Source organism: Lissotriton helveticus, chromosome 3_1 (genome assembly GCF_964261635.1).
Source record: "Lissotriton helveticus chromosome 3_1, aLisHel1.1, whole genome shotgun sequence".
Taxonomy (NCBI): Eukaryota; Metazoa; Chordata; class Amphibia; order Caudata; family Salamandridae; genus Lissotriton; species Lissotriton helveticus.
Window position 1 is genome coordinate 1,504,992,345 of NC_136061.1, and position 22,972 is coordinate 1,505,015,316.

Genomic DNA, 22,972 nt, shown 5'->3' on the forward strand with positions numbered 1-22,972 from the left:
CGTTTCAGCCCCGATATATCGGTCCTTATTCCATTGAGAAAAAGATTAATCCAGTGACTTATCGACTCATTTTACCATCGAGACTTAGAATTCATCCAGTTTTTCATGTCTCATTACTAAAGAAAGCCCCAACCAGTTTGCGAAAGATTTTGCCACCAAGACCCTTAAACTTAGAAACGGGAACTGAGTATGAGGTCAAAGAAATACTCCATTCAAAATACTCTAAGGGACAATTATACTATCTAGTAGACTGGAAAGGTTATGGTCCTGAAGAATGATCTTGGGAGAGAGATGAGGATGTTCATGCTCCAAGATTGGTCAAAATCTTTCATCAACGATTCCCTGCAAAACCAAGACGGAGAGGATCTACCTTGTTGGGGGGTACTGTCAGGACCTTTAGCCCACAGGTAGCGACCATCTCACATAAACCACAAAGGAACCCAATAGGAGGTTCATGGTCTGCATATGTGCGCAAGCGGAACTCCAACATGGCCGGAGGGCTGGAGTTCAAGCTAGTAGTCTAGTGTTTCCCTACCATAAAGTGCCGAGTCCTGGTGAGGCGCGCGCTCCCAGGAATCAGCGCACTTCACCTGCGCCATGACCCTGTGAGGAGAAGAAGTCGAGAGCTCCGTGTTAATTTTGAAGAAAACCGCGTTTTAGCTATAGCGTTCGAGTGTGTCTTTAAAAACGACTCGTATCGCTAGTCAAGTGAATCTTAGTTAATTATTAGAGTGCCGTAAAGCAAAGAGCGATTCTAGTCAGCTGAGGCAGCCGTTTCCTAACCTGAGAGGACGCAGTCAGAAGACGAAACGGCAACCAGGATACCCCGCATGAGAGAACCTGTAAAGACAAGAAGAGAAGCTAAGTGAAAACTATTTCAAGTGACATTTAGAGAAACGTCGAAGTTAAGACATATAGTGTATTACTTACCTGATAAAGATGTGTAGTTAGATAAACCAGCTCTAAGGTCTCGCATCACTGGAACCAAAGTACGGAAATTCCTAGAAGAGATAAAAGCAATATATTTAGTCCAAAATCGAGAAGGAAGTTAGTGGAAGGTTAAAAGAAGAATAGAAATAAAATACAGTAAGTTAAAATCAGTAAACAGTAGATAGGCAAGAGTAGAGTAGGTAGATAAAACAACTAACTAAGGGTTTGTGCGTCGTTATTTCACAGAGAAAGAAAAGAATTGACAGCAGAGAAATTAAGGCAATTAGGATTAAGGCACTGGAAGAAAGGACACAAGTGAGTGAAGACAGACAGTGTAACATTAAAGACCCAGCATAGTAAGAGTAAGAGAACTAATGACATATAACCTTTTTGTGCATTGCAGGAAATAACATACCCAAAGGTTCAGTCCCACAGAGCCAGAAATAAAGAAAAAATAGAAGAGAGGGCAAGACTCTTGGAAGCTAATGGTAGGTGAGAAATAGAGAGAGAGAGCGTAGAAAAAGGAAGAGTAGGGTAGAACCAAGATTAATTGTGATCTTTCTCCACAGGGTTCAAAATAAGTAGCGGTCTGCAGGTCGGACTGACGAGAAGAACCAGCCAAGAAAGTCTCTTCTTGTTGTTTATTATTTTATCCAATTCCCCCTTCCCCCCTGTGGTAACAGGTTGGAGGCTTAATTACATTGAGCTCCGAGCTGTTGCCCAAGGAGGATTCGGGAGCTAGCATCTCTGTTCCTGTGCAGCCATACCACGAGTATCCGTTAAGGTTTTAGTAGATCTGACAGTAGGCATCGACATTGTAGGGCCTATGGATACCCAGACTGCCCCAAGCAACAGGTTCATCCTGGTTTTGGAGGATCATGCCACTAGGTATCTAGAGGCAATCTCACTAAGAACCATGACTGCACCTACAGTGGCAAATGCCCTGATGGAGATTTTTACCCAAGTGGGTTTCCCTAAGAAAGCTGAGTCTGAAAGGGGCACCATCGTCATGTCTTCATATATGCAGTCACTGTGGAAGGAGTATTGAGTTACTTACAAGTTCTCCACCCACTTGCCATCCACAAACTAATGGGCTTGTTGAAAGGTTCAACATAACCCTGAAAGGCGTGATTTGAAGTCTGCCACAGGCCCTTTGGAAATAGTGGGGTATCCTCTTACCATGCCTGCTGTTTGCCTGCAGAGAGGTGCCACAGAAGAGAGTGGGGTTTAGCCCATTTGAATTTCTGTTTGGATGCCCTGATAGCGATCAGCAGCGTATGGCCAAGGAAGGTTGTGAACAATCTCCCAGGAACTCTCTCCAGGATGTGGTGAGCTACATGCTGCCATTCAGCAGCCAATCGGCTATGTTGTGGAAGTTAGCTTTCATCAATCTAGAATCCAATTAAACTGTCATGAGGGAGTGCTGTGACAAAAATGCTACCACTCTGGATTTGCAGCCTAGTCAAAAAGTGTGGGTAGTGGAGACAGTGGTGCCAAGAGCTCTCCAGTACCACTGGTCTGGCCCCTATGATGTTATTGATCAAAAGGGGGAGACCACCTACCTTGTGGATCTTAAGACCCCTGGACAACCCAACCATGTGCTGCATATCAATTGCCTCAAGTCACACTTTGAGAGTTCTTAGGTCACCATGCTGCTAGTGACAGATGGCGAGGAGGAGGAGGGGAGTAAACCTCTGCCTGATCTCTTAGCCTGCAAGGAGAAAGATGGGTCTGTGGAGAGAGTAATCCTTTTCCCTTCTCTAACTCCCAAACAACAGAGAGAATGCCACCAAGTGTTGTGGCAGTACTCCTCTCTGTTCTCACTTATCACTGGGACTGCCCAACCTGCCCAACCTGTGTACCCATGATGTGGACACAGGGGACAAGTATTAGACTTACAGGTTGTCAGGTATGGTTAGGTCCAGAATTAAGGTGGAAGTGACCAAAATGCTGCAGTTGGGGATTATAGAACCCTCCAGTAGCCCCTGGTCCAATCCTATGGTTCTGGTACCAAAAGCTGCCCCACCGGGCACAACACCTAAACTGAGATTCTGTGTGGATTATAGATTTTTGACAAAGACTGATGCTCACCCCATCTCCCGGGCTGATGAGCAGATCAAAAGGTTAGGGGCTGTCCAGTACATAAGTACCTTTGATCTTACATCAGGGTTCTGGCAGATTGCCCTAACTGAGGGAGCAGAGTAGAGGTCAGCCTTCTCCACCCTAGAGGGCCACTACTGGTTTTGAGTGATACCCTTTGGGTTAACCAATGCTCCTGCCACCTTCGAGAGGCTGGTGAACCAGGTACTCGCTGGTATGGAGGGCTTCTCTGCTGCTTATCTGGATGATGTGGTCCATTTCCCTACAGGAAGTGGTTTGCACATTGTTCAAGTAGGGACCCTCACTCTAGTCAAGATAAGGAGGTCACACAGCTAAGATAAACCCTGCTCACCCCATTGGTAGCTTGGCACAAGCAGTCAGGCTAATCTCAAAGGCAATGCGTAAAGTATTTGTAGACACACACGCACACACACACACACAGAGCAACACAGTAAAACACTACAAAAGGAGTTCACACAAGTTTAGAAAAATAGCCAATACTTATCTGAATAAAACAAGAACAAAACAGCAAAAATCCAACATACACAAGTCAAAATATCGCTTTTAAAAGATTAAGCAAGTTTAGTCCATATAAATCAATGGATGCATTAGTTTTAGCACAAAGTATCTTAGATGCGTCAAGATGGTGCATGGCCCGGGGGGGTGAGGTGCCAGAAAAGCTATGCGTCGATTCCATGATATACAGGGGAGGGGATGCACTGGTTTTCAGACACGCTGCCTTGGTTCCTTACTGTGGTGTGCTGTTGAAGAAGAATCTGTTCCCAGGGACGATGCATCAAAAATCCAGACGTGCTGCATTGGTGCAATAGTGGTGAAGCAGGCGCTGCGTCGATTTCACAGCCGTGAGGAAGGTACAGCGTCAATTCCACAGCCACAAAGCAGGTGGTGTGTTGGAGTCAGAGCTGGTGCCACGGACATCGGTGAAACGGTGCTCGGGACTCACACTGTGGTGATTTCTCTGACAAGCTGCGATGGCAAGCTAAGCCGTGGTCGATGCTTCAAGCAGAAACCACGCTTCGGGGCAGGCAGCGGTGATGCATCGAGAAAACAGGTGCTGAGAGTCGCTGCGTGGATTTTCTCCATAAGATCACCAGGTTACACTACCAAGGGCCCAGGACCTGGATTTGCCACCACTTGGCAAGTCAGGACTCTCAGCATAAGAGCCCAGGCAATGGCAGGTGAAGTCTTTTATGGCCCTGAGACTTCTTAACCAGAGGCAAGCACAACAAGCTCTTAGAGAACCTGGGTAGCAGGATATAGAAAGCAAAGTCCAGTCATTTCACTGCCAGGACCGAAAACAGCAAGCAGCAGGCCAGCACAACAAAGCAACAGGCTGAGGGACTTCAACCGCATCCAGCTCTTCTTCCCGGCAGAATGTCCTCAGCCCAGACGTGTTCTTATTTTGGGGTGTCAGAGGTCCAATGCTTCAGTGTATGCAAGGCACACCTCAGCTACCTTTGTGTGACTGTCTAGAGCAGAGGTCTTCAAACCGGGGGGAAAGCCCCCTTGGGGCATCGTGGATGGGTTCCCAGGGGGGCGCAAATACCTCTGCAAGTACATGTAATTCAAGATGGCCTGGAAATGCGGGGATGTTTATTTGCCGCATTTCCAGGTTGTCTTAATTTACACCTAGCTCTTGAAGTGAGAACTGTGATCAAAGTGCCATGGGGGTGAGGGTCAGCGAGTGTGCTGGGAGGGTCAAAGAGGTTGCTAAAAAAAACAGTTATTTTGGAAGCAATAGGTCTTGCTTTTTATCCACACAACTGGCTATGGCCTAATATGGAAGGAGTACACATGCTTGACGAATTGGCTGAAAACAAAAGAAATGTATGTACCTTTCACTTATTCATCCATTCTTTCACTCATCCATCATTGCATCCATCATTGCATCCATCCTTGCTTTCATCCATCCATCCCCCTTTCAACCTGTCCATCCATCCAACCTTTAACTCATTCATACACTCATCCATCTATTAACTTTTCACTCATCACCCATCCTTTCACTTATTCATCCATCCATCCTTTCTCTCATCATCCATCCACCCTTAACGCATCCATCCATTCACCCTTTCACTCATCTATATCTATCCATCCATCCATTTATCCATTCGTCCTCCCATTCACTCATCCATCATTACATCCACCCTTTCATTCATTCATCCATGCATCTATTTATCCACCCTTTCACTCACCCATCCATCCACCATTTCACTCACACATCCAAGCATCCTTCCTTTTCCTCACTCACCCTCCCTACCTCACTTGGCCATAGCTCAGCTGTGTTAATTAGACTTACAACTATTGTTATACTGAATTATAATTTTGCTTTTAATAATGTTTCTCTGTATGTGGCACCAGCATATTGACAAGAGATAAAGGCAGATTTTCCAACCCCATAATGCCCACTGGACTGTGAAAAATAAAGCATGAATGCCTAAGGTTTAGAAGAGAGGTGTACAGGAGTGGCGGTGACCTTTGCGTCGGAGTTCAGCAAGCACATTGCCAAGCTGCAGCTCGTAGTGACAGCAGGACGCAGTAGGACTGAAAACAGCTTCACTGGCACTGCAGCGCTTTGTTATAATGTTGTCCATCTGCTCCCTATCTGAATATCTGCCCAGCAGTAACAACAAGTGCAGCTTGTCATGCTGGGCATCTTCAGAATGTGCCAAACAAACATGACAACATGCTTGCTATTCACTCCTTCTGGAGCATAAAGGAAACCAAAAATGAAAATGCAGAACTCCTCCTCCAGCTTGCCCCTTAACATTGAGAAGTAAACCAGCAGTAGGTGAAAATGGAGGAGGCAGAACACTCAGATGTTACCACCCACTACTAACTTGTACTCATCTGTCTGCCCCACCCCATCCCAGTGCATCAATGGCGCTGGGTCACAGCAGTAACCATCCAAATATAGAACTATTCAGCACTGTTAAATCTTGCCTTGCCCATCACCATGATGTCACTGCCCTGATATATGCCTCCAGGGGGAGGACTTCTCCCACTGGTGCATTCACAGGGCTCTCTAGTCCTAGCACCAATCCTTCACAATATAAAAACCGAAACAAAACAAATAAGGCTGAAATAGCTCACGTATCTGTTTGCTCTGTTTGCTAAATTGTTGGAATTTCCTTCTCCTCCTCCCCTGTTTTGGCAGGTCAGCGCCCCTTATGCACTTGAGAATCAGCCATTCATGAAACTGTGTTAAGCACTTTTTTTACATGCAATCTCTGAAAGTCATAACTTGAAAGTATACCTGCATTTTGTATCGTTTGGTTCTTGTTTGGTTTATAAAATATGAACCTATTTTTATAATCCTGTGTGGAGTCTTTTTGTGGTGTATTCATTGTGTTACAGTGTGTGTGTGTATGTGTGCGTGTGGGTTGCACAAATACTTTACACATTGCCTCTTTAGATAAGCCTAACTGTTCTGTGCCAAGCTACTAGAGGGTGAGCACAGGCTATCTTTTAGTGTGTACCAGGCGTACCCTTACCAGACTGGTGGTTCCTGCCTGGCACGGGTGCCTACCTCAGCCAACCAGAACCCCCATTTCTAGTACACACATTTACACTACTTCCAGGTAGCAGGCACCCTGTCAAGAAGGATTTTTACTTCGTTCTCTGCCTCTTCATTTAGATCCTCCACTTCCCTTTTATCCAGTGGCACTTGAAGTTTGGCATTATTTGTTCTGAAATTGTTGTTTTTGACACAACATATGAAGACGGTTATTGGAAAATTAAAGAAAAGAATTGGGGAAATTCCTAATATATCTCTCCCACATCAACTACTTAGGTCACCCAAAAGAAATACACAAAAAATGTATTCTGGGAGGTGTACACCCTGTTGTACTGTGAAGTTCCGATGGCATTTCCCTTCCACAGGAGCGGTTTGAGTTTGATTGGATGCACTCATAAGTCTTAACTACCAGAATGCCTGGGTTTACCCCCCCCCAAGGTAGCTCGAATCATCTCTGGGTACTTTCTTAGCCTCTTCTTGCTCTATGAAGTTCGACTGATTTATTCACTGACCACTCTCCACATGGTATGTATTGACTTGTCTATCATCACATATCTCCCTGCAACCATGAGTAAGCTCAACCACACACTTGTTTATGACAGAGTTGTAGCCATATCCACACACCAAAACACTCCAGACATAGGTCAGAGTGCCTTCACACACTTCGGTGAATTAGAATTGAATGCTTAAGCAACCTATCCCTCACTCTTTTATCTTTAAATTCAAGCAGACGTATAGCTACAGAACTTATAAGAAAATCACAACTCTGGTTCTGATGCATGACATCAAAAAGCTCCACAAATAGACTGGACTGCAAACATGCATTTTTCCAACTAAGGCACTCGATGGAGTAGCATATTACCCCCGCAAATGAGCTTTGGAACCTTGATAAGAGTTTGAAGCACTGTATAAATACAGCTACAATTTAATACAACATACTTGAAACCTAAAGCACAGCAAATCCATAATAATGGCAATACAGAGCTGGGCAAATTACTATTGCCATGATCGTGCCCTTCCTTCTATAAATGTACACACTTTACTTACGCCCTGATTCAAAGTTGAGTTTAAAATTCCAATCAGTATGCAAATAAATGTTTGCACACAATTAGAATTCCGAGTTGTGTATGGATTACCCACTGTAATTTTCTCCTGACGGATTCCACCAGAAAATCCTCTAAGAAATCTGTCAGGATAAAATGCTAAGATACAAATGCAAAACATGCAAGTAACCTGTGTGGGAAACACTGATTCCACATTTTAGACTTTATTTTAAGGAGGGCAACTCGGGAAAAGCTACTTATGTTACCCATCAAATAATGGATATTAGGGTATCAGTAATTACAGCATCCACAAATTATCTTCTAAAATCTATGTAACTTGGAACCATGGCCATAGTTTCCACATCTGTTTTTGTGCTTCTAGCATAATACTATCTATACAGGCACATAGTTTACAATATATTTGCGTCAGTTTGGGGGTCATCAAGCCCAACTTGTATGCCCATTTTTATACCTTTCAGTATCTAATAACTCTCCACCTCTGTCTATCCTCACAATACACACACAACATAGGTGTGGTGCTTATGGAGATATTTAGAAATGTGTGGACAGTCGGTATATCTATAAGGGGTGAAATAAGTCCATGGCTTCCACCACTCCTGCAGAGGACCGTTTGCCCTATTAAGTGGTCCCCACCTGCCTGGCTTGGATTTCTGCCATTTTAGGACAATCATGGTGGGGGCACATGCTTTATTTACTGCAGGCGTGTTGAGCTGAAATTATTTGGAAAGGACCCACTTCTTTGTATTGAGAAAATAAACTCTCAAAGCAAGAGTTCATTTTCTCAATATAAAAAAACACAGGTAGCCTGACTAGCAGGGAGCTTTTGTCTGCATCAGGGGACCATTCTACATTTCCCCCGTCTGTATCCACCATGCCTCAGGCGGGGAAAATAAGTGACCGAAGCCCCATCCTCTATATGGTGGGACAACCATATTTGTGTCTTGGCAGCCCTATTGTAGATGGGCCACGAGGCCAGAGGTTTACAACAGCAGAGCCAGTAGAGGCTCCATTGGTGAAAACATGGTACTTCCGCCAATTCCAAATAGAGTGGGGGAACAGCAAGTTTGGTAGGGCAGAAGCACCATAGAATTGAGGTGGTGATCCCGCTCTGCCAAACTCTAAATGAGGGCCTTAGTTTCACCTCTGTCTTTGCTCCTGGTGCATTGAACATGCCAGCCAGCGTGCAGTATATAGTGCTAAAGAAAAAACAAAAATGGTCTGACAAATAGCAAAGCATTGTTATTTAAGGAGAAGGACAGGCAGGGGGTAGTTCGGGCATATCTGGCTAAGGTTAGGAGAAGAGAAACAGGGCTACAATCACTGCACCAATGTATGCAAAATATGTATTAATAATGATAAGCTAAATGTAAAGGCTGAATGCAAGTCAAGTCAAAAATATATGTTTATTGTGACCGTAGTCTTTAAACAATGCAATTAGAATAGCACAGAATGGAGTATGACTTATTATTTTTAAAACTTTGTCCATATGCGAGGTTTGTACACACCATTATCAAAAATACAACAAAATCAGTAAAATTTACAGTTATCTTAAAACTTAATTTATCTAAAATACCTATTCCTATTCTTATTACTCCATACAAATACAATCTGCTAAAAATTCATACAGTACTACATGTTATTCTGTATCTCTCAGTGCCGTCAGCGACACCTTTAAAAATTTCCCGAGGGCAATTGCGATATCAATGTAGGGGATTTCTGTTAAGAGCCTTGCTGCCTGTGCTCTTGTTTTTACATCATATTTTATGAAGACAGGACGCAACCAAAGTTTCCTAAGGTCTAGGAGTGTAAAACAGTCTAACAAGATATGCAGCGGGTCTCCCTTTGTCCTTAAGTAACACTTGCAGTGACCTTCCTTATCTAACATTTTTGCATTCAGGTCTCTGTTTATTACCCATGGGTTGATCCCGATTCTGATTCTGAGGATCTCTTGCCTGTATCCACAATTGGGTAATCTGTCGAGGTAGGGGAACCAATTCTCAAGGGACCATGCATTTAGCATATGTACCACTGATTTTTTCTTTCTTAAATAGCCTCTATCAAGCAATTTCGAGACTTCTTTCCCTCTTTGCTTCAATTCACCTTTGGTACTAGTGATTTGCAATGAGCTCTGATCCCAATCGAGCTCAAGAGTGTTACAGATTCCCTTCACTTTATCCCTACTGGACTTCGCCCATTTTAGCTCGCTTTTCTGGATTTCTTTGCGACACCAGTATGCCACTTTTTTTGTATCAGGGTCTTCTAATCTCTTCCAGAATCTGATCACAGCCATCTGGGTTAATATTGCCCAGGACTTTGTATCTATTTCTGTTCTGATGGCTTGAATCATAGCAGATTTAGGAAGTGATAGGAGCCTTTTTATGCAATTTCCCTCTATGACGTCCCAGGATCCCCTACCGCTCAAATAGAGGATCTCTGCGCCATAGAGAACTTGGGGGGGGATCATTGCCTCAAAAGCTCTGAGCATTGGCCGGTGTGACATCTCACCATATTCCCTATTGAACCTTTTAAGTCCGCATATGGAGGAGAGAGCCTTTGCTTTTTGCGTTTCTAGGTGGGTGCTCCAATTTAGTGTCCTATCGAACCAGATACCCAAGTAACGGTACTCATTTACTGTCTCTAATTTAAGGTCCCCTATGTACCAGCTAAATCTGCTTGGCTTTTTCCCGAAACATAGGGTTTTTGTTTTATCCAAGTTGATGGTCAAAAATTTTTCAGCACAGTAGGTATTAAAAGCATTAAGCTTCCTTTGGAGGCCTCTCTCGGTCTGATCTACTATCACCAGATCATCCGCATATAATAGGCATGGGATTTTATTCCCATCCATTTTTGGGCTGGCGCTGCCCTCCACCTCTAAATAGGCCGGGAGATCTGACAAGTAAACAGAAAAAAGCTGGGGGGCCAGCACACAGCCCTGTCTTAGCCCGTTAGCTATGGGTATTTTGGGAGTTAGGGAGCCCCTCGTATCTTTAATTACTTGCCCCCAGTTTTCCCTGTGTAGTTCTTTTATTATGGTCAAGAGCTCTGTCGGGATATTTAGTCTCTTTAGTGTCTCCCATAGGCAGGCCCGATCTACAGAATCAAAGGCTGCTTTGAAATCAACGAAACAACAGCATAGTTTGCCGTTCTGTTCCGTTGACTTCCTCGCCAACGCCCATAGTGCAAACCCGTGGTCTATTGTCGAGTGGCCTGCTCTGAATCCACCCTGTTCTATGGGGATTATTTGGCACTCTTCTACCCATGTATTCAGTTGTTTTAAAACGATTTTTGAGAACACTTTCTCTCCAATATCTAGGAGGTTAATCAGCCGATAGTTTCTTGGCTCCTCTTTGCTCCCTTTCTTATGTATCGGCCTGATTATGGCCCCCTTCCAAGTTGGAGGCATTGCGCCATCTTTTAGCACTACCTGAAACATATTGGCCAGGAAACTTGCCCACCATGTTACCTCGGTCTTCAGGATTATTGCAGGCAGATTGTCTGGGCCTGCTGCCCGGGTTAACTTGAGTTCTTTTAATGTGAGCTCTACTTGTTCTTCGTTAAATTTGGCAAGAAACTCTTCAGAAATATCTTGCCATGATTTAATCTCCATCTCCTGACTGGGAGTCCTTGCCCCGTACAGTTCCCTTATATATGTATCCCATGCTGCCTCACTCACCACACAGTTTAATTCGCCCTCTGAAGTGCCAGATGCTGTCTTTACTAGTTGCCAGAATTTCCTTAGATTTTTGTTCTCTATGGCTTCCAAAAGTTCTAACCAGCATTTTTCTTTATGTAACCTTTTAGTAGAGCGTACCATTTGTTTGAATTCTTTTTTCTGTTTTACCAGGAGATCCTGTCTCTCTTGTGTGAAGGTCTTTTTTTGTTTCCTCTGTGTTGCTCTTATGTCCCTTTTCTTGTTTTGACATACTACTGAGAAGCCTTTACCATAATTTCTTTGTTTTACCCTATTGGGATCTTCTCTTTTTAGGTTTAACTTGAGGCATTGAACCAGTTCTTCTAATTTTAAGATGAACCATTCCAGATTTTTATTTTCAAAATTGGCAGGTGCCATTTTTATTTGCATGGCCTTCACTTTTTCCAGATATTCCTCAGTTAGACGTGTCGTCACACGTTTGGGGTACTCAACCGCTTGGTTTATCACTGTTTCTCTCTGTAATTTCCTACCCCCCGTTATTACTATATGGAGGAGTTTGTGATCACTCATCACATTTTGAATTAACTTAAAGGAACTTATCTGGTAAAACTTCCAGGCCTGCAGGAATATATAGTCAATTGGACAGTTCTGCTGCCCTTGAGTAAATGTTTTTCCTGCTGGTATATCTGATTCTATTCTTCCATTAACACAGTGAAAACCCCTGCCTCCTAAGATATGTATTAAATCCTGGTCTTGTTTCGAGGTTTCCCCTACAGGAAACCTTGCCGGGTTTATACCGTATGCCTCTAGCTGTTCCATATTGTAGAGATCAGCTTTTCTTGGGTTTAGTTTATGGTTGAAGTCCCCCAGTATCACTATTGTATCTGCGGAGTATTTTTCTAAAATACTGTCAACATCATCCTTAAAAAACCTCCTTTCCCTTTCATACTCCTCCCCATTTTCCCACTGCATATATACATTCAGTAAAATCATCATTTTATAATTTAGATCCGCCGTCAAGAGTTCGATTCTGCTTGATTGTACCCATTTACATTTTGTGTTCAACGGTTTTATTTCCCTCATTACTCTTGTTGATACCAAGGTCATGAGGCCCCCAGAGGGCCTCCCACGATTTTTCTTTAAGGCCGGCTGATGTATCTGGGCATAACCGTCAAAGGTTGGGGTATCGTCGCATAACCAGGTCTCTTGCAAGCAGGCAATGTCTACTTTGTTTATGAATTCCTTTATGCATTCCCATTTTTGTTCATTTCCTAGGCCGTTTACGTTCCAAGACAAGAGACCTAAGTCATGCGGACCCCCTTCATCCTATTCGACGTCACTCAGCTCTCCTTCCTCATCTGGCTGAATGCCTAATTAGTTAATTGTAAAACGTTTTGTCAAAGGCCATGTGTCTCAACTTTTTATCATGAGAATGTATCTTAAATGTAGTAGGTTTGACTTTTTTATTTTGATAATCAATTATAAAAAGACTATAAGCTCTTAAGGGTGAGTTTTTCCAGGTGGAGGATTGCATTTTGATAATACTTGTTAACCCATCTTAGGAGTGCTTTTTTATTATTTTTATTTTAGTTAAGGCTACTACCATGGCAAGATAGTTTGTCCCTGCATGCATTACACCATGCTGGATTCAAAGCTTCATATCTCTAAAGAAGCTCCATGCAAACTAACACAAAACCAAGATGGCTCCTTTGGGGTGCTTAGTAGGCAATGCTTGATCCTTTCGAAAGTCATTGCTTGGATGAACCTTAGGGAGGTAATGCTTTAAAAAACAATATCGTTTTATTGGCCGTTTTAACAAATAACATACAGTAAGTTCTTCTCACACCATTGCAGACAGTGGTGCTTCTCACCTGTATGATAGCACAGAACTATTCCCGGCAAATGCAAACAAGCAAAGGAAACCCCTTCGCTCCAGCTTGAACATTGTCCAGACAGATAGCATCAATCATTCTGCAGTGTGTAGGTCACCAAGAACTATCCCCATTGCTCTAATTTTAGCAGTTGTGCACACACCAGTGGATGTCTATGACACTAGCTCAGCCGGAGTCCGTGGTGTTCTTGCCTGGGCTCATCCACCCATGGCCCGGCCGCTTCCATCCCCACAGTTAGTCTTCCTCCTTTCTGCACATGTGTGAGCCTTATCAGATTCTCCCTTCCAGCCCTGCTCGTGTGTTAACTACCATCATTGACAGGCCTCCTCCATCCGCCAGTCATTCCATATTTTCTCAAACTTGCGAGGACAAGCTCAGACTTTATACACCAATTCCTCCACTATCATACACCTGCCAAGATTAATTTCCCATTCCTGCACAGTGGGCGTGTTGGGGCCGCCTGACCATATCCAGGAGTTCCACTTCTAGAGTTACATTGCAAAAGAGCAGCATGTATCTCTCTAGGGATTACTCCCACAGATGCCAAGGGCAATCAATTGAGGTGTGAGTTGTATCTGCACCTCGGTTTCTTTAGATATTCATGTTCCAACTCTCTTCCAGTGTCTCCGCACCGGTGAGCATCCCAGATAGTATGTAATAAGATACTTCTCTGACCACATCCCCTCAGGCATACGTCACATTCACTATGCCTCATTTTATGTAGTTTCTCCCTTGTGAAGGTTGCTCTGTGCATCAATTTTAGCTGCACCAGGCAAAAACCCGCCTGTATTGCCACCTTCTATGGATAGCGGCAGGATTCGCCCCATGCATCATTCTCCAGCAACCAAACAAGCACCTGAGAATATGACGTGTGGCTCTATCTGGCATGAAGCCCAATTGGTCAGCAGCCACCAGAGACTCCGCCATGTGCATCATGTGAGTTGCAAGGACCCGTGCCAGCACCATTACCTTGACATTAATTAATGTAATGGGGTGGTAGGATGAAAAATTCTTTAGTAATTCCCTTCCTTATACATGGCAACAATCAGGGACTGCACAGATCTTCCAGCAGTGTCCCTTCCCTCCTCGCACTACAAAACAACTCCCACAGGTTCAGCACTACCTGCATTCAAAGTCAATTAAAGTACTCAGGAAGGAGACCATTGGAATCTGGCGACCTCCTCCCCTACAGACGAGTCAGGGCCTCTGCAATCTCAGAGTCTGATATATCAGCCTCAAGAGTTTCTTGCCTCATCTGCAATAAGAAGAGTGTGGACATCACAGACAAAATTGAGCAGCTCCTCCTCATCGTCGGTGGTGTGTGAACTGCAGACCTTTCTGTAAGTGGGCCACCAGTTTGAGGGATGTACCCTCTGGTGTCTCTACCATAGCACCACTTCACCCCCTGAATATGTGTATCCACTTCTGCCCTTCTATCTGCTTAGCCAGCCAGGCCAGGAGTTTCCCCGCTTTATCACCAGATTCATATACCCACCCTAGTTTCAACCTGTTGCAATAGTTGTATGTAGACCTCTCTAGTCTTTTCAATTCTGATTGTTAAGTCGATAGGTTAGCAAGGAGACGAAATCCACCTCTCCTTTCACCAGTTTAGCTTCTACGCCCATGTATTCCCGCTCCCTTTTTTGTCCCACCTTGTGGGAGATCAATTTCCCCCGGATCACTGTCTTACAGGACTTCCATAAGCTCACTTCTGATTCCACAGACTCCTTGTTTTCCTCAAAACAGCTGGTGGTCTCAGCCGTCAGGTACTTTCTAGTGTCCTAATATGTGAGCTCACATGGGTCAACCCGCCTTCTAGCTCACCCCGGGCACCTAGCATATCGTGAGCATGGGGGAGTGCTGAAATGCCCCAAGGCAGGTATTAGGTATCTCCCCACCAGTCGATTTGATGGTACGAGTCCAAGCGGTAGTCCAGTCTGGAAAGTGACCTCATGGCACTTTCTGCATATGAAAATTGTTGCCACCTACAGTGCTGCACCCCCCCACCCATGATAGTCAGATAGATACAGCCCATGAATGTTGTCAGGCTTACATCAGGCATCTCTACTGTGTTATCCTATCTCGATCTTCCTGTGCTGTCATATTGAGGCCCCCCCAGGAGGGTAAGAGCATTCGGTATTGTCAACAGCCAATGCCCCATGTTAACCATCCCATCTATCTGCAGTCCCGGGGGGGAGGTACTACGATACAACCAACAAGAGCAGACTCTTCCAGGTACCGGAGGCAGCTGCCCCGCAACCATCCAGGGTTGCCCATTATTGTGAAATGTGGAAGGGGAGAAGATCCCAAACCGTCTGAGGCCCAATGAGAACCTCATGTGTGCCACCAGCTGATATTTCCCCCATTGAAGGATCGTCACCTATTGCCCACTCGATGGGTCTCCTACAGCAGGACTATGTCCAGGTCATGCTGGGATATACATTTTGTCACCACTCCTCTCTTTAGCCTGCTACCTAGACCCTTGACATTCCACAAGAGGACTCTGAGGTTTCCACCTCCCCCTTTACTGGGTCCTGGCCGATTATCCAGTGTGTTCTGCTTCTGCCCATTTAGCACCTGTTTGTTTCCAATAGCCTCTTCATTTCCATTGCCTGGTTTTACCAACTCCCCCCCAACAGTATCCACCAACAACATGTGCAGTAAGCCTGGAACTACTCACCTCCCTAATGCTCGAAGCACGTGTCATCCCCCCCCATTTTTACTCGCTGTCCTAGCTTGTCTATATGGATCAGTACTACGGTGATATAGGGGCGGTCCGTGAACCTGCAAAGACTCAATATTTCCTCAGACAATCAAGTCTACCATCATGGGAGTCACCACTGGTGGTCTCCCCTCTTCCTGCTGACCTCTCCGTCAGTGGTATCCCTGTCCCAGTCCAGTGCCACCCATTTGTTGCCTGTGGACTAGGCATGATGGTTTTAAATTTCAGGAACCACCCTTGCGCTTTCAGACTCACCCTGTGACTTAGTGGGGGTAGATCTAGGTCTATGTCGTCACCCCGGCCGCTGTCTCTTGGACCTCCAATTCTCAGCATGAATGCCTTCATGGTATCTCTGCATGGGATGTCCTTTTGCCACCAGCCATTTCCATACCGATGCCAAGGACTCGAAGAAGAGCGAGTCATCCGTATCTATTATATGCATCTTTGCTGGGAAAATAAGCACATACTAGAGGTTTAGTTGTCACAGCTGCCTCTTTACCTCCATGTACGACTCTATCAATTTCTGTACCTTTGTGGTGTAGTCTGGGTATATGCTGATGACGCCCCATCCAGCTACCAAGGTCCATGGGTCCATGCCACCTGTATATTATTATCTAGCTCGAAAATTTAGGAGCCTTGCCATCGTGGCTCTTGGAGATGCACCCAAGGACAGGGGGCTCCCTTGCACCCAAAGGGCCCTTTCCAGCATAAACAGTTTCACAGGTCACCCCTCCAGCACCACTGACTCCAGTAAGTCCTCCAAATACAGCTCAGGTGAGACACACTCTGGGACCCCCACAATCCAGATATTGTTGTGGCCGGAGCAGCACTCCGAGTCATCCAGCTTTGCTGCCATGGTCATGTTTTCTACCTCTAATTTATTGAGGTGGTCATGGGTCACAGCAACTGTATGCTTCAACTGTGTGAGGGACTGCTCCTTAGTCTGACCCTCTCCACATGTTTCCTGTGATCTGCCAGCAGCTACCCCACCTCTTGGGACTCTGATTCTATTTTGTGTTCCTATGTAGTCTTGGTATCCTGAATGGCAGCCAGGACTCTCGCAGTATGGTCTTCCAGACTCTGGTCAGCAGCCCCCATTGGGTGACTTCTCATCCTTCCCTGTAGGTGTGCAGGATTCCTCTGATGCGCTTGCTTCTCCCACTTGGGGTGGCCCATCACTGTTGCTGATCTCCCAGTGCTCTACTCTCCATCTGTTGAAATACCTCCGCTGGTGGCCCTCTACAGTTTATTCCATAACCTATGTGGAGATGGAGAGCCTCCCCTGCTGTGCAGGCTTCTCTTTCTGAACTGCACTAGGGCCGCATCGTCCATTGGTGACTGCGGGTCAGGGGCAGACTACAGCCAGCAAGTCACACCCCCCTCAGGAGCTCATGCCACCCCCTATTCCCCAGAGCAGAAGCCATTTCCTAAATCGCTACCCGTAAGGAAACACTGACAGAAGGCATACACCAACCCCTGGCAAAGTGCCCCAGCCGCCTTTGCAGGGCATGAGCAACCTGCCCTCGCCCAACGCTTACTGGGGGGTATCAAATGTGGGGCTCGGAGCCACCGTGCAGCTGTCACTTCCTGGTCTTTGTGGCAAGCTGGTACACCGCTGCCTCTGGCAGTCCTCAGCCACTGCAGTAAGCTCTAGCAGGTCCCTTCAAATGGCAGCCAGACGTTCCACTGCATTGGGGCCATCCTGGGGCTCCGCCTTCTTTCTACCACTGCAGTGCTATGCACAGAGACGGCAGACGAACGTTGCCCCAAATCTTTTTTTGCAGCAGTATAAGAAAAAAAAAATTATAATAACCCAGTAATTATCAGTTTATTTTTTCCTTTTTGGTGCACAGCAGATTTGTGAGGCAAGGTGGGTGGGACTGACAAAGCGGCCGAGAAGTAATTTGCCCCCACTCCCAAGTACGTAATGACTGTGAACATAACAGTCATGCTCACTTTCCATCTTCTCCACCCAGGCTGCATTATAGCCTGGGTGGAGAACATGCCCTGTCTGAACACAGAGCCATGGTGCTCAGACCAATCACAACGCTACATTGCAGCGTTGTGATTGGCTCATGGGAGCCTGGGTGCTTCCAGGCTACTTCCTGTTCCTGTCGGCGGGAGGAGGAGAGACGCGACAAGGAGGAGAGGTAAGGAGGACGCGGCAAGCAATGTTTTTTTATTTAACCCTCCCCCTCCCTTCCGCCGCCATTCCCCCCGATCGGTGCCGGCCTCTGCTGGCTATGGGCCCCGCATCTGGCCACTGTGCCTCAGGGCTGGCCACCATTTTGGCTCTGCAGCTAACTAGCCTTCCCTCTAACTCCCAGCCTGTAGATGCAGGTCCCAGGACTTGTGGCTGAGCTGGTTACATCAGGTGCCAGGCACCCCAGCTCAATGTCCGGGTCCTGTGGCGACCCTGGAAAGCAGGATAAGTGGCTCTGCGGCCGATGGGGCTTGAGCACTCGGTTAACCTGGCTGGCTCCATGCATGTCCAGGCCACCCGCTGATTTGTTTAATTTAATTTTTGTAGTGCGAGCATATGTCTTTCAACTTTAGGTGACCGCATGTTTTTTTCTACATTTGTTCTTTTGGTTTAACTACCTCATACTTGTTAAGTGGGTGTGCCTATTTTATTGCGGAGTAAGTCAGTGCATGCGAGAATTTTTTGTAACCTGTGCAAGTATCGTGGTCTCTCCTATTGTAAAGCGCTCTGATACCTACAAGTCTAGCCAGCGCTATATAAAACTCAAATAAATAAATAAATGAGTCAGTGGGAGGATGAGTGGATGTGTGACTGTAAAGATGAGTGACAGAGTACTTGTTTATTGACTTATTGAGCACCTAACCTCATAAGTGACTGGACAGTCACTTTTATTTACTATGCAGTCCAATCAGCATTGTCAAGGCTTGTTATTGTCATGTACCTCTGTTTGACTTTTCCAAGCCTTCCATGCAGTGAAATCCTATTTCTCATCATACAGCCTGTCAGGGAGGGAGCCACAGAAAGATGGATGACGCAGCAAGTAGTGGGAGCGTTGCCTGCACCTCAGGACACTGTGTAGCGTGCTGTCAGGCTTACTACTCCGATCCGCTTTGTCCATGTGAGCTTGACGTGCCCTGATGTGTACATTGGAGCCCTCCCCTTGTATCTGGTGAATTATTAAGGACTTCACACAGGAAGCGAGGGACTTTCAAACCCCCTCCCCATTGTCCCTCGTGTTCTACAACCTATTAATCCCCTCATCTTCTGCCACTGCTCGCGATGTGTGCCTGGGCTCTCGCTTGTGGCACTCCTGACATTCCCCATATCCACTGAGTAATCTACCGGCACCCACTGGTATTATCTCGCTAAACCTTAAATTGAAAATGCCACTCTTCCTTTCTGGAAAGCCGAGGGGAGAGCAGGCGGCGGCCTCCGACTCACTGAGTAATTTGCTCTCTTTCTAATTAAAACCAGTCACTCAGGGGTCCCCGCTGAGAGCGCCGAGCCATTAATGGAATGGGTGCTGAAATCTCGACACCGCCTGCACAGGTGTTTCGCTGATAGGGTGCAGGGCACGCGCACGGACCGTGCTTTGCAAGATGGGAAAACGTAATCTACCAGCAACCTCTGAAAAACGGCAAATCAATACCAGGGCGCCAGGGAAAGCCAATGTTTCAATAGCAAGCGTTACTTTTTTTTAGCTGGTTTTCTTCAACATTCAGCCACAGGGCCTCCTCGATCATTCAGGGCACGCGCTTCACATCTTTACAAATCCCAGTTAGCCTTGCTGCCAGTGTGGAACCCGAGGGCCAGAACACTGCACTGTAAATAGCCAGTTATCATGAGTCACGTAGTACGTATTATACTGAAGAGACAGACAAATGAGACGAGCAGCGCTGTTTCCAAATGTCAGAGGCAGCATTAACTTCACCATGTTTTTAAAGGTCATTTACTCGTCAACTTGATATTTATTCAGCACTCAACCCATAACCATTTCAGCGCTCCTTTTTGTATTAAGCTAAGCCAAGTGGATGGTATTGGTGGAAAGGCTGCAATTTCTATAACCTCATTATAGTCATATTATATATATTTTTAGCAAATATTACAGGAACATATTTGTTGGAGACTGTGGGCTTATTTATGAGAGGCTTGCACCGCCAGAGCAGCGCTTTTATTGAGCTACGCAAAGCCGCTTTGCATGGCCTCACAGATATGGAGTAAGAAAATGCAGTGCAAGGTGCTGCGTTGCCTTTCACAGCGCCAGGGAGGCGTTCCACGGGCTTTGCGGTGGGTGTTCCCACGCAACATCCATAGATTTTGATGCTGCCTCAGATTTACTTAACCCCTTCCCAGCACCACAAATTCTGCCGTGGTGTGGGGGGACTAGGGGGTGAGCGTGGCGCACCGGTACTTATGATGGCTCCACGCCATCATGAGTCACGGGCGGCGTGTGCTCATGGCGGCTTGGAGCTGTCATGACCCTGCCCACTCACTAATTCGCCCTCACAGGTGGGGTATTAGTGCCGTGTGGGCGGAGCTGCAGCGGCATCACACGTCACCCGTGACTCATGACAGCATGGAGCCGTCATGAGCCCCCAAAGGGTTAATCATGTAAACCTGGGGCAGTGGCAAAAAACCTTTCGGCTTATTTACAAGCCCCTTGCACCACCCGTACGTCACTTTTCCCATGTTAAAAATGATGCAAAAGTAGCTTGTAAATAAGCCCCGTTATACTTCCGCAGAGCAGGCGTAACGAAGATAAATATTTGTATTTCTCCTCGTTTTTCCCTCTTTCCATTGTGCTGAATTCTGCATATCATTAAGAACAGAAAGAGGACAACACCTCTGAGGATTATTTTGTAGAGGAAGGTGCCTGCACAAAACAATCCTTGCTGTAACAAAGGCATCCTTGCACCATGGTGAAAGGAGGCCTACGTCGGAGCCAGGCTGCCGAAATGGTGCCAGTGCAGGCAGAAAGGGCAGGAATGAACCGTATTGCTTATATACGGCGCATGCTTGCCCTTTCACTTTGGAGTAGGATGGTGCAGCAAGGTGCTTTGCTGCGCTGCCCCACGCCAAAATGCCATAAATGAGGCCCTGAATTTATTGTCTTTGATTTGTTGGAAGGTCCTGCCTTATTATGTCTTGTGACTCAATTTGACTCAGGATTAAATTGTATTACGAACAAGGGTTATGGTTTAATTTGTAAAACATTCTCACTGTCAAAATCCTCCCCCAGCCAAAGACGAGAGAGTCCGCTTTGAGAATCTTTTTTTCCCATGTCCAGATTCAACCAAAGATGTGGATCCGCTGAGAATCTCAGCTGTCCTAAAGTCTCTCTGGGGTATCCAGGACTTGAATACCTCAAGAAAGAAGGGTAAAACGGGGAAGGAAAAGACAAGACACGGAACGCTTAGTGTGTTGCGACATTGTCAAGAACCCCAGCTGGAGTGGCGCCTGCTAGCAGACAGTGTGCTAGTTGACCCTTAGGTGGTAGGTGAAGTGGCTTTTAGATAGGTAGGGTCATTGTTGAAAAGTCAATAGACATGAAATGCAAAGTAATATTTTGTGTAGTGAGGCATTACCCGCTACAAGGGTGAGTAACTTACCCCGTTACCCTGATCTCTGGTGGGGGTGTTGGGGGCAGTTGGTAATGTGACCAGAAGCCAACCAGGATACCAGCACTGACCTCCAGGAGGTGAAGTAGCAAGGACCTCATCGAACAACAGCAGGCAGATGGTAAACACATAACATTTAATCAAACAAACAAATACAAAAGTGCATAAATGCACAAGAGCAATATAAAACCTGAAAAGGGGATTGGAAAGAGGAAAACATAAAAGGTGGTGGGAAACGAGCTCTAGTGGATGAAGTTAGCATGAGGGGAGGGCCAATACAACCACAAATCCTTGCCAGACAGGGAGCCAAGTGTGCAGTGCGGTTAATATCTCCTCTTTCACTACTGCTCTGTAAGGGAAATCCTGAGCGAAGAAATTCCCACACATGCAGTAGTTACTGGTCTAATGTGTTCCAGAGGCAGTTACCTAGACTTCCATAGTTTCCAGTCTCTTCCTTGCCTGAATCAAATAATTCTATGATTTATGCGGGGGGAGGAGAGGAACGGGGGTGAATCAAAGATTGTGAGATTTCTTAGGACAGGTCTGGATGGATCATAATTTGAAGACATGACTCACTGACCCCTTCAATACTTGCTCTTGGACCGAAATCGTGACAGTACCCTGCACCAAAGAATACGTCTGGGAGAGTTTTTCATTTATTAGAGAAACATTTGTAGAGCTGATGGACTGGAAAGGGAGCAAGCACAAATGAATCTGGTTCTCAGGCTCTTTCAGAAATGTCATATCCATTTGAGGCAACTAGGTTTTGCGTATTCTAGAATCTGTGTTAGACTCTACTTCACACTCAGATGGGCTGTCAATCAAAGTATCAAGTTTGACCGGGGAAATATGTACAACAGGGTGCATTTGCCATTTAGTTGATAGTAATAATCTGACCATCAGTGGGGACAGGTGGCAGGCTAGAGAGGCGGTGGGGCAGTTGGGGGTTAGGGAGGAAGTGGGGACGACGGACAACTGAGGACGACAAAAATAATTAAATGAAAATAAGGACTTACCTGCCACATCTCTGTGTTTATGAGATCGAATAAAGACAATTTTGAATTAAATTTTAATTGATTTGCCCAGTATTACACTACTTAAACAATCTCGTTTCCCAGGCTCAAAATTCAGCAGATTTGCGACTGGACCAAGAGGGACTATGGTGGCAAGCAGTGGAGCACAAACTGATATTTTTCAAAGAGTTTGTGAGAGTCACCACAAGTACAAACAATAAAAAAGCATCACAGGATCAGTAGCAGATCACTAGAACAGCAGATTGACAACAGGCATCTAAGGATAACAATGGGACAGGACTCCCTACACGAGTTAACACATTTTTAAGGTTCACGAATAAATAACCCATCTTTGCATGAACAGTCAAAGTACTTTCATATTTTTTAGTAGGCTGGGGCCATAATCCAATGTTGGTACAAATTTCAAGGTACAAGTTTTCATAATGCAAACGTTAAGATAACT